General features: G+C 39.6%; 1 protein-coding gene across 4 annotated transcripts in view; it reads left to right on the forward strand.

Moving 5' to 3' along the window:
* Positions 1-347: 347 nt before the first annotated feature.
* The window catches only part of Axud1 (AXIN1 up-regulated 1), a 49,147-nt gene continuing 35,830 nt past the window's right edge, over positions 348-13,664 (forward strand). For 3 of the 4 annotated variants that reach the window (XM_076776175.1, XM_076776174.1, XM_076776176.1), the window contains exon 1: positions 348-3,593. The gene's annotated coding sequence lies outside the window, so the exon portion shown is untranslated. The remainder of the gene's footprint in view (positions 3,594-13,664) is intronic. The other variant, XM_076776172.1, reaches the window with a different exon arrangement.

The raw sequence follows: 13,664 nt of genomic DNA on the forward strand, positions 1-13,664 counted from the left end.
GCAAGGTAACACACATGCGACATCCGCCCTTGAAAAGTATAAGGTATCCCCGATCCCTTTGATGTTGCTTCATTTCGCCTGTTCTCGTGCCCGATTATACCCTCGCAAATTGCACGCCTCGCGCAGGAAACGCTTTGGAGGAACTGAGAAGAGTGATAGCGGTTCTCCAGTCACCACACGCTCACACCACCGCTTTGCCGCCTACACCTGTTTCCTACGACCTCCTGCACGGATTCCCAGGCAAACTGTTCCAAGGCGTCCAGGATCCACAGGGTGTCACCGCCGGCGGCCCTCCGACTGACGGCGCTGTGACCAGTGGGGAGTCGAACTAAAGATTCGATCGAGGCGTAAGATCGAACGGAGAATCAAAGTTTCCCGTTCAAGGCCACTTCCTATAATTTTCATAATACGTCGGATATGATTTCTACTTTGATGCCGCGTCAGCCTTTTTCTCTGTTCGGGACGTAGAGGCAAGAGACGAAAAGAAATGGAACGAGGGGGCAGCCGAACGATGCGACGGGAACAGTGGTCTTTAGCGGACTATACTAGAGGCATCAAGCGTATCTAAGGATTTCTTACTATACAGGGTATCCCCTTAGAAGTAGGTCACCTTAATATCTTTGCTATTTTAAACGATAAGAAGGAGCTTGGCTCGCAATATTCGTATGGTATCGAAGAGGATACGATGGCAATAGCTTCTCTGTAAGTTGAAATGCAGATGGCGTTTGAAAGTAAATTTGATGGTTTAAAGTTGAATGTTCAGTTTCTAAAGCAGCATTGAAACGTCGCTTATTGTTTGCTTAAATGTCAGGTGATGAAATACGTAAATGTATTTGTGGTAGTATGAACAAGTCTTTTTGCCACTTATCTGTTATAAGTTTCCTCGACCCCTTTAAAACGTTCAATATATTAAAGAAAAACTGTCTTTTGTATAACAATATTTTTGGTACAAAGAGCAATATTACTACGTTTCATTTTGGATTTGCAAAATAGTTTGATAAATAGTAAGGCTCATCAGGCAGATCTTGCTTTAACCTTTTACAACTCTAATTTGTGTCTTATTAGCAGTATTTATCAATTATTCTTTTATTGTTAGTAGATCGTGGACTGATTATAAGAACGTAAAAACTTCTGAATTATCGATTGTTAGTGTTAGGTTTGGGTTAAATGATTGTCCCTCACCTGTAATAAATTAGCTTCTGTTAAAACGTATCCTAACAATTTTATTCTTAACATTAATTCTTTTTGAAATAAACATTCGAATCTACTTTACACCTCAATTCATCGCCACTATACGTTACGCCCCCTTGAAGTTATATAATTTTGGCGAATAATAGTTCTTCCTATTTTTTAAAATAGCGACAAAATTAAGATAACCTGCTTCTAGCGAAATACCCTTTATAGTATATAATATATAGAGAATGGCAAAAAGTGTTACTTCGAACATCGACAAGTTTTTCACAGAGAGTACTTGGGTATAATGGAACACGTTTAATCTTCCAAGATCTGACGATCGATTTAAAAGTAAGTCGCTAGATTAGTACGACAATGTTAGCCTGTAAGTTCCGAACTCTACTCATTAATGAACCACGAAAGTATTTGCGAAGTATTACTTCAACGGCGACGTCTTCTGACATGCTGTTACGAGTTCGATAAATATTAAGTCAATATTACGGTTGACGCTCCTAAGATGAAAGTTTATGAAAGTATTAGCAATTAATGAAGAAGAAAAGTAATGAACTCATGGTCAACAATTACTAACACAGCAATAAGCGACAGCATATTTTTGTCTCTGGTGGACGGAAGTTAATTCCTGACGAGGAAGGCGATCACTGCGGACAAGTTTAATAAAATAACGTTTTTCCTCATAAAGAATAAACACGAACTGCCAGAGAGAGAAATAATGTAAAAGGATGCGGAATACAATTTCCAAATCCCGTCCGGTAACGCGATAGTCAATATAGCATGTGATACATGTCGAGATATTATAAATATATTCTAGTCATACAGATTTTAAATATTCATATACATAATATACATATAGATATATATATATATATATTTAATAATTCGAATTGAGTCATCGATTGTATAACTTATTTATATACATAATACGTTTATTAAGAGTTTACTACGATGTGCCGAGGATTTATCCGTCTTTTTCGTGAGAATAATCGAGGACCTAACGAAGGACGAGATTCCTGAGTATTAATAATCGAATTAATTTATTGAAAATTGCTCCTGCGATCATCGTCCTTCGGCTGGCCTCGTTGGAACGTCGTAAGAATTATACAATGGCGCCGTTCAATTGGCAAGCAATAACGACTATTATTATTTGTATGGAGTTTTCAATGGCGGCGGTCGTTAAATAATAATAAAAGCGTGCGAATACTATTAATGACGAGAACAGACGAAAATGTTTGTTGTAGAGTGTAGATATCACTGTTTAGTGCTCGAATAAAATCTATTTAAGAAAGTTACGATTCCGACGGATGCTCTGAGAGAAAATCGTATATAAATATATTTATTTATGCCTAAGCGATTCGTTAACTTTTTATAATCATTAATATTCTTTCAGGGCATTCGTACTATACAAGTTTAATTCGTGATAACGCTTTGAAACGTGTCAACATACCGATGAAGCTTTCTCTTTGAATATAGTAACTTTCATTTTAGTATCAATATCTGTATCGCGCGAAACTTAGGATTTCTTCGCGAAAATTAACTCGTCCATTTCGAAGGCAAAGCCCAAGTTTGATACCGAACCGACAACTTTCAGTTTAATCTGCTGCGAAGATATCGGAAACCCGTGATTCATTTCACGAGAATTTATCGTCAACTTTTACAATACCAAATATAATTCGCTTCGTATTACCGCCATAATTGTTAGAACAGGTAAAGGAAATGATTTATCAGTTTATTTCAGGAATAAGGATATCGGATACGAGGAAGCGTATCGTAATTTTTATTCGTAAATCCATAGAGCTGCTTGTCTCTGATCTTTAAAGTTTAATTATACATTACGGGGAAAAATATAATTGTTATCTGAATTGTAGGCCACGCGACCGGCTAGTGGCGCCATCGCTACAACCGCGCGATAAAGTATCAATTTAATTGTACTCGAAGATCTTCTTGGAAACTAGCTATAATTTTGTCGCGAAAATCGAATTATAATCTGGACAAATGTATGCAAAAAATATCTGATGTATAACTCGTATTGGATTCAATGCGACGCGATCAAATCCGGGCGTTGAATGAATTTCGTTCGACTTCGAAAGCTCCGACTGGTGGCGCCATCATGGCCGCCACTTGGCAAAGCATTCACTTGATCGTCTTCCGTCCTGCTGGGAGGACCTAACGCCGTGTGTGCCTGCTTCCACGGGGTTTACTGTGTGCGTGCCTCGTCGGTGGCTTCAAGATGGCCTACAGGCTACTGCTGCTGCTGCGCGCCATGGTGTGATCGTTTAATTTCTCGGTGCTTGTGCCCCTTGTAAATGTTTCGTGAAAGAGATCGTCAGTGCCAGGACGACAACGTGCCTTGACCGGCTGATAACTTGGGGCAACCTGGAAATGTGACGATCGACTGGAAACCGGTAAGTCCGTCAAAAGTACACGATTTTATTTTCTATTTTGCGATAGTTGAATTCCGCCGGTTGCATTTTCGCTGGGTAGTCGGTGACGTAGTCGTTCGTAAAAGAAAGAACGTTACGGTTCGAACAGAGAACATGAGAATAAAAGAAGGGTTAGACCGTGACAGACAGTTAGGCCAGACCGCAACAAACTTTCTTTTCCCATACTTTGAAAGGATACGCAGTAGAACGACAAAACAAGCTACGAGCCACGAACGCTTTGGGACGATTGTCGTTGATAGGTTATGATGTCATAATCGTCGACAACTCGTAGTCTCTTTGTCTCCGTTGCACGATCGCGATCACGTATCTTCGGATGCGTTCGATAGTTAACCTTGCCTCGCTTGTTTGTCCATGAGGAAAATAGTACGAAACGAGACGGTTAACCTTGCTAAATAACAATTTCATGTTTTCATCGTTTCGTTCCAACGGCGTGGCAACTGAATGCATTTTCGTCGTTACGATTATTCGTTGCAGTTTAGAATAGTAGACGTACGTATGCACGTACCTTCCGTAGAGTAATATTTTCCGTTGCGAGTGGGAGAACTAACCTTACCTCTCGATTGGCCGAAAGACACACGACGGGGTCGCTATTGGTAGTCCTTTCTACATACCTGGCACGCAAAAGATACCTGTACACCCAGCCTGATCGAGCTTTACGACTTTTCCCGTGGCTCTCCGCCTCAAAGTTCTTAGTTAATCGACTAGTGTAAAATTTAATTTTTCAGAGTGTGTTCGCTGTGTTTAAACTGCCATCGCGAAGGGCATGCGCTTCGAAGTATTCACTGCCAAAAATATCGATGCGGAAACTGAGAGCCGGAAAGACGATTTGCGATAGATCCATTCGAATGAATGTAAACGATATTCAGTGCCGTAGTGTGCAGTTATATCGTTTCTTGTTCGTGTCGAACAAAATCTCGTCGCGATTCAAGGAGAACAGTCAGATATCTGTTGTCACGAGCGACCAGTACGAATATCGCAGTCGTTGGTGCAACAGACTATTTATTTGACGTCGATTTAAATCGAAACACCTTGAAACGTTTTATTTACTACGCCGTGGTCTTCCTCGATGAAGAATTAACTGCAGACGGTATAAGAAACGCAGTTCTCGGTAGTAACTGCTCAGGAAACGGTATCGTGGTGTCCGGTAAGGTAAATAACAAAGTTTTTAAACGTTCGTTACGTATGTACGTAAGTACACGGACCTCTGGCATCGTGACACACTACCTCCCGAGCTGACTTCCGGCGCACCACATTCGCGCGCTATCTTACATATTTTCTAACAAAATATTTATATTACCAATATCTCGTTTTCCGAGATCAGAATTATTTTCGTAACTTAAATTACTTAATTAATAATATTCACTATGATGGGATTTAACTTATTACAATATGGTTGAGATATGTCGTACTACGTTCACCATAATTTTGTTCCTTTAGAGAAGATTACATTTTTATTTATTTTGTGTTTCACGTTGTGTACCGTCTTCGAAAACAATATATATTTAATATAAATATTTATTAATTCATATACAGGGTGTTCGGCCACTCCTGGGAAATATTTTAATGGGGGATTCTAGAGGCCAAAATAAGACGAAAATCAAGAATACTAATTTGTTGATGGAAGCTTCGTTAAAAAGTTATTAACAATTAAATTCAAAAATTTCAAATCGTTCTGGAAAAATTATTTTCGGTTGCGGGGGTCAAGTACAGTCATTTTTGGTGAATAGACATACCCCCGAAATCCTACCCACTTTCTAAAAAAAAATTCGAGAAGGTGTGAAATTTTTCGACGAAATTAAAATATTTCAAATCGTTCTGAAAAAAATATTGTTAGCTGTGTGTAGTTACAATCATTTTTGGTGATTAGACGTACCCTCAAAATCTTGCGCATTTTCGAGAAAAAAATTCAATACGGGCGGAACTTTAAACGTTAATAACTTTTTAACGAAGCTTCCATCAACAAATTGGTATTCTTTATTTTCGTCTTATTTTGGCCCCTAGAATCCCGCATTAAAATTTATTCTATATAAATTGTGGATTATATATTAATATATAAATTATAGATTCGATAAACCCAGAAATAGTTATATATTATGAGACTCTTAATATATTTTAATAGATGTATATGGATCCCAAGATTAATAGATTTATATATTTAATGTAATATAGTTATTATATATATTATATTGGCTTCACCTCAATTTCGAAATTACTGCCGTGGAAATGAAGGCATGTTTGCTCGATGACGAAGCACAGAGAATTTTCATTTTTATGTATTCCGTTCGAATTGCTTATGAGGCGTTTTCATTGAACTTATCTTAGGCGTATGCGTATGTCGGACAATCGGTACAAATGACGTACATTATATCATAAAATCCACCTTAAGTGTGATTGGTTACGCGCACGTGGATATTGGAACAGTGATTAACAACGTACCATAAGCGTACGAGTAACGAGCATTACACGTGCATTAGTTTTTACGAGCGTGCATTTTGTCCAGTGTCGAGCTTCGTGTTCATTTTGGGGAAATCTCATGAGAATATTACCGTGAAATTGTTCTGCGTCAGAGAATTCGTCGCGACTGACGAAGAACGTTCAAGTTGGTATTACTTTATATCGTTGAACGTACAGAGTCGTAATATAGCTAGCGAAGTAGAAATTTTCGAATGCTTGAATTCTCTGCAGAATAAAATACATTTTATCGAGTAATACTTTTAAATAGTTGAAAATTTCATGTAACTCTCAAAAGTTTAATTTATTGGAATATTTCAAATTCAATGCGCTCGAATATTAGTATGCTGTATATAGTAGTTCTAAAAAATATATCAAATATATCAAATATATTCTAAAAACACGCCTCGCGAGAATGGCTCCAGCGTGTCCTCATATTGCACTATTTTTGAATTCATTTTTTTTTTTAACACTTAACGACATGGTTAATAACATTCTTGAATATTATTATCCTCTTTCTTTTCCATGCATCAAAAAAAAGAAAACGCTTTATTTCAGATTTTTACAGCAGTCTTACCCCTTAAAGCGACTTTGATTTTTCGCAACCAGCACTGGATGCACCAAAATTGTGATTAGGTCAAAGGTTACCGTCCGATTAACTTATCTTGCTTTTGTTTTCGTGCGAAGGACGATAATCAAGTGGTTTCTACCGTGATTCTGGAAATTCAGACCAACGAAAAAGTGTTGTTGCGACTTTGTTCGCTCAGTTTCGGGCTGCAGTGTTGTTGTCTTATCAACCGTGAAACCAACATTGATGTCTGCCGGGCGACGAGTCGCTTCGTTATCAATATCACGGCCACAGACTTCGCACACGTGACTCGTGTTAGGCTTCCGTTTTCACGATCGGTTCGAAAATATATTGTGCCCGGCAAAAACGATAATTTTTTACAGGACGTGTATACAGGGTATTCGGCTAATCCTGGGAAATATTTTAATGGGGGATTCTAGAGGAAAATCAAGAATACCAATTTGTTGATGGAGGCTTCGTTAAAAAGTTATTAACAATTAAATTCAAAAATTTCAAATCGTTCTGGAAAAATTATTTTCGTTTGCTGGGATCAATTGCAATCATTTTTGGTCATTAGACATACCCTCGAAATCCTACTCACTCTTGAGAAAAAAATTCGAGGTGTGAAATTTTTCGACAAAATTAAAAAGTTTCAAATCGTTCTGGAAAAATTATTTTCGTTTGCTGGGATCAATTGCAATCATTTTTGGTCATTAGACATACCCTCGAAATCCTACCCACTCTTGAGAAAAAAATTCGAGGTGTGAAATTTTTCGAGAAAATTAAAAAATTTCAAATCGTTCTGGAAAAATTATTTTCGTTTGCAGGGGTTAATTATAATCATTTTTGGTGAATAGACATACCCCCGAAATCTTGCGCATTTTCGAGAAAAAAATTCAGTACGATCGGAACTTTAAACGTTAATAACTTTTTAACTAAGCCTCCATCAACAAATTGGTATTCTTGATTTTCGTCTTATTTTGGCCTCTAGAATCTTCCATTAAAATTTTTCCCAGGGATGGCCGAACATCCTGTATACTACATCGTACACGAAACTTTCGTTGAGTTAATGCACGAGGACGATAATATTCGTCACTGTAGATAGACTGCTCAGAGTATTCATGTGCTTGACTAACTTCATTGCTTAGTTATGTACATACAGGGCGGGGCACTTAAAACAGGTCACTTGGATAACTCTCTTATTTTTAAAGAGAAGAAACAATGTTTGAGGTAGAATTTGTTTCGTTTCAGGGGGCACATAGTGTGGTGACGTTTATGCGATATGATAGGACACTTATGCTACACCTCTGTATACTTGAGTCGATCGATAAAATAGGATCTCGTATCTGTGTTAGTTTTTAATGAGGTGTATTCCATTTGTTTTTGCATAAATAGAAAACCTTTTCTTTTCCAGAAATGGAAAGAAGTCGTAGTCGAACAGCAACACTTATTTTATTTTGAAAAAGTTCTTTTAAGCATATTGAATTTCAGTAAACACCTACATATATTTTCAAAACAATAATATTACATATAATACTTCAGTCATGGACATATTGTTGTAATATTAAAAAGAAAATTGCTAAACTCCGATAACTCGTCTCATGTCATCTACAGGTTGTTTGAGAATCACAGATACAAACTTGATAAATTTAGTACAGCTTCCAAGAACGATCGATTACGCTTGTTATAGTTCTCCGTTAGGCGGATATCGGAATGTTTTTTCCAAGATTGGAATGGTTACGGAATTCACGTGAATTCCGTTACGAAATCGGGCAAGAGGTAGATGAGAAACCAAAAGGAGGATGCGTGGTGTGCAGTAATACGGTAGTTAGATATCTCGTTATCGTTTAGAGATATCGTTTATAGATATTATTTCGCGGCACGCCGGCGAATACGGTTACATACTTCGCGGAAAACTTTCTAATACCGTTCCTGATGTTTCCAATTTGACCCCCTCTTGACACCCAACTGGCGAACGTTTGATTGCGTTGCATTTCTAAAGAAAAAAGTACACGCGACTTGAAATAATTAGAGAATCGGGTTTTCGAATAGTTCGGGCCAAAATTAATATCGTTCACCCAATTAGATGGCCTCAAGTCACGTGTGAACTGTTCGTCGTACGGAAAAATCGTTCAAACGAAGGCTACGCGGTGTTAAGGAGGGCACACTATGCAATAAGTAGTCTTGCAACATGGTGAGCGTTTACAATTTCTTTAAAATCTATCAGGTCGTGTAATAAGTCCTTTCAAATTGATTCTCATTGTCAGAAACGTGGTGTTAGATAACCTCATAAGTACGCGATTAAAGTTTTGGGTTGCTCGCAGGGAAGAAGCTTGTTATGCATATAATTTGTAAATTTATACTTGGCTAGGATTGGACGTTGCCTCACGGAAATAAAACAAAGTCAACGCGTGGTGTTGCAGTGGTCGGAGGGTCTAAAAGAACGCCATGTTACGTATTGTCATTTAACTTACAACAATGATAAAGAAATACCTCCAATTTGACTTGACAAGAAACAGAAGTGGATTTTGTTTTTAATCATTTAATCCTGAAAAAGGATGATTTCTGATTCTACTGTACACGTATCGTACGAGGAAAAAAGTATGATAATACGACGGGGATATTCTCGTTGAAATGATCGGCACCTATCGATGGAAACAGAAAGTGAACAGATGGTCGATAACAGTTTTTGCAGATCCATTTAATATTTCTGCTTGCAATGCCTTGGCCATGTTTACGTCTCTGAATCTCTCAAGGCACGCAAATAAAATCTACCTAGATAGAATAACTTTGTAACAAAGCCTCCATCAACTAATTGGTATTCTTGATTTTCGTCTTATTTTGGCCTCTCGCAGGGTGGCCGAACACCCTGTATATTGCGTCATGTGCACGCGTTCCTCGATCTCTTAATGCTACCTCAATTGTTCAAGAAGCATCAGGAATGTCACAAGCGATTATACAATCGTTTGTCATGTACGCCAATCAATAAAAAGCGGGCTCGTTATCGTACGTGACAAAACGAGTCCAATACAAACGCGAACAGTGCACGCTGCGATAAATGTAAAGCACAACCCAAGGAATCTACTGTTCAAATGCCTTTTTATTTTTTAGGATCGATTTCGAATATCGTTTTTGTAGACGAAACACTTTTTTTCCCAGAGAAAAGAGTAAACGTAGGGTAAACTGGAGTCGGTCGGTTTCGCAGCGTCGTTCTGCCGTTCTCTCTCGATACTTTTGAATTTATTATTTTTCATTAACGAACAGGCAGAAGGAACGACAGGCGGGCGAGAGCGTCGAGTGAAAAATGGTAAAACGAGAGAGGGGGCGAGAGTGGGAGCAAATAGGCGGGCAATAGCGAGGGTGAGGGGGGAATATAGGAGAGGGAGCGAGACGAAAACAAAGCGGACGCAGCCGCCGGGGCAACAATGGCGCATTGACCCGCCAAAACTCGCGCCGATGCGCAGAAACGCGCGCGTCGTGTCTCTTCCGGCCGTGGAACATTTTAACCAATCTCCTGAAATCTTTGTACGACGGTTATTCTGCCAGACCGATCGATTTTCCGTCGAAGAACGTAGATTGCGATAGATCCAGTATACGTCGCTGTCTGCAAAAGCAATACGAGAACAGACTGTAGAATCCACTCGCTTTTGATGCGTCGAGGCATGCGCAATGGAGTTTGCGCACTAGCTTCTCTCTAGCGTCTTTCGAAGCGATCGAGATTATTCTTTTCGACACTGTTCAACTGGTAAACGAAAACTTGAATGATAGAAAGAAGTACGTAGCTGTCTATCGAAGTCAAAGCGTACGTACAAGGAGAGTATCGGTACTGATATTCACCGATTTTAATAAAATTTGGCAGGCTAGGGTTACAATTCGTAACAGGAATTGTAGTTGTGAACAAAATGAGGCTATTCAAGTATTTTATTCATAACGGACTGGTCATCTATGGCTATAATTCCGGTTACGGTTAAGTTTGCAAGGCTTCATTAAAATCGACGAGGATCAGTACTGACCTCTTATTAGAGTGCGTAGGAAGGCCTTCTGATTGCCTAACATTCGCCATTCTTTTGGTAGTTTCTACAATCTGTTGCCCAAAATAGCCTTTACCTGACGTAGATAAATAGATCCTCCAAAGAGCACCGTATCAGTCGACCGGATGCACGAGTAGGTGAAAATTTTCAATAAATAACGTGCATCGTGTGGCTACAAATTTACGTTACGTCACGGCGATTGTCGCAAGAGAAACGTGGAGGCTGTCGGAATCGTGCTACTTCGAAAGTGGTTATTTCAACGATGCTACCTATATACCTTGGCTCTGGTGGACCGCGACACGCCGTCACGAGCAATCGTGGAGGATGAAATCAAAACGGGGTCTGGCGTCGATACACACTCGGCGATTTTACGCTCTGCTTTTTATTGCAACCCACGCGGTAGACTTTTTATCTCTACCGTCACGTGTAAAAATAACGTTGTTATCATCGGCGGGAAAAGAGACGCGACCACGCGGCAAGATCAGAGAGAGGGAAGACAAGACTGGGTTGGACATCGTGCACGAACCTCTAAACAGCCCGAACCCCATCGATGGATTTCGAGAATGCACTTTCACACGAAGAGAATCATCTCCCGGATGCATGGACCTACGGGGGTGTACGACGACGACCGAATATCGATTGGCGGCATTCGAATCAGAAAATGCAAAAACCCGGGATGTCTAGAGCGAATGATCTAAATTGGGGATCGACGACGTTTCTATCGGTGCACCCGGAGGTTAATTTCGATCCGATACGCGGCTCAGCCTCTTCCAGAAATTGCTGCAGGTATCCTGGAGGACCCTTCGTCCCAGTTCGTTCCCGTGCGCGGGGCAGGACTGAGAAGTATGGTCCAGGATGGATGAAGATCAGGTGCCGTGGTTGCCAGGGCAACCGGCATTGATCCCTCCCCTCTTGTTCTACCCGTCCTTTTCTCCTCTCCTCCACCACACATTATTGGTCTCTCTCTCTCCCTCCCTCCCTCCCACGCTTTCCCCGACACACAGCTACAAACGCGTGTACGGATTCAGGAACGACAAGGGACGACGAGGGAAATCTTTCTTCTTGCCTAGTCTCCTGCATAACATTCGTTTCTCTTTTGAATCCTCCACTCTGCATCCACGCTCGCGGGATCTTGCTTCTCGTTAGTTCGGAATCCAGCGTCGATCGTTCGTCGTCCGATTCCGGGCTGCGAAGAAGGGGCTCGTGGAGGGTGCAACGGAGCGGAAGGACCGGTGAATGACGGGAAAAGTGTGCGAACGCTTCGAAAAGAGGACGCGGCGCATTTAGCGGAAGGTGGTGGTTGTCGAGAGATACGCGGCGAAATCGAAGAAAGGAGCGAACGGGGGGTGAACGATGAGGAGGGGGCGGCGAAAGTAGAATGCGGAGGCGGGCTCTCGAAGGGCCGTTCCTCTGTGACACCTTAAAAAAAATCGATTTTTGCATCGATATGCACTGTTAAATTTTCAGTGAAAAATTTCGAATATCGTTCAAATAATATTCTCAAAATTTTGAACTTTAAATGCGTTTTTCACCTGACGTAGATACAATCTCCGAAATTACCGAAGAAGATACGAAATTCTTTAGCGTTCGCCATTTTGCTAATTTTCAATATAAATTATTTATTTCGTAAAAAATGATTGCTTAAAATTGTATGAAAAATGTGAATGTATGATTGAAATGTAGTTGAATAAACTACAAAAAAGAATCGTAAACGTTGGGTGTAGCATTCGGTTAAAAAAAATTCGTGAAAATTGCTAAATATCGCGACTTCCCGCAGAGGAATGACCCCTTAACAGAGCGTTGCCAGGCAACCGATATTGTTCCCATTGTTGCGGCCGTGGCGTAAATATTTGAGGCGAGCTGCCCGGCCGCGAAACTCCTTCGCCTCCTTTGCTTTTCTTTCTTTCTCGTTTTCCTGTCCACGGAGGTGCCGAAAATTACGAGGGTTGCATCGTGCTGGTCCATGAATTTACATCGAGGTCTTGGTGGTTTCGTTCTGGGTATCGGGAACTGATGTTCGTTATTTATTTATTTAACGGAGGTGACCTCCTTTAGCACATACGATTAGAAAGAATATGACTGGAAATATAAGCATATCTATAATTTGTAAAAAATTCTAAACGCGTGCAGGTGCAAAGAAAAATTGATTAATTTCCTAATAGACTGTTTAAAAGAGTGTGTGTTGTAGTTACACCAAATCTCTAGATATCACTCTTCCCTTGCCTCGAGCGTAATTTGCAATATAAATACTCGAAATTATATTATCTTCGGTATTTCGAGTTGGTAGCAATGGCATTCAAATCACACGTGTACTAGGAAAATGCCACATAAATCACTGAACACACACACACACAGATGTACCGTGTACTATACATTATATAGACAAAATATTCAGAGCATGCAGACAATCGCACACTATCGCGTATTGTACATATCACGTATGCAAACACTATTGCCACATGTATGTCACACATACGATACTACAAACGCAGACACCTACGCGCAAGATAGTTTTATCGTTTACATAACGATGGTGTTACCGTAATTTAGAACGGAAATATAAGATGCGATCATATGTCTGATATGAAACGTTAATGACTATATTACTTCGAATATTAATATGCATACCTTTCCTAGTTGATAAGAAACGGTTCTTTAGAAAGAAAGATCGGCTTGATTGCCTTATCTTGAAGGTACTATAATTGTGTTCGAGTAATATGTCGTATAAAATAACTAATCCTACCTTAGAAGCAGTGGAAAATAACAGATTCGTACTCAAGAGCAAGGTAGCAAAAAAGAAAATAACATAGCGTTATTAAAGTATTTAACCAATAGTGATTAAGAAAGTATATCTTGCAATTGTTTGCATTATACGTTTATAAAATGATTAGAAGTAAAACTAATTCAACAAGTAGCTGCGAATAAATATAATAATGCGAAAATATTCATACATAATTTTTAATGCATCAGTACGATTAAATA

The sequence above is a fragment of the Colletes latitarsis genome, chromosome 10 (assembly GCF_051014445.1).
Source record: "Colletes latitarsis isolate SP2378_abdomen chromosome 10, iyColLati1, whole genome shotgun sequence".
Lineage (NCBI taxonomy): Eukaryota > Metazoa > Arthropoda > Insecta > Hymenoptera > Colletidae > Colletes > Colletes latitarsis.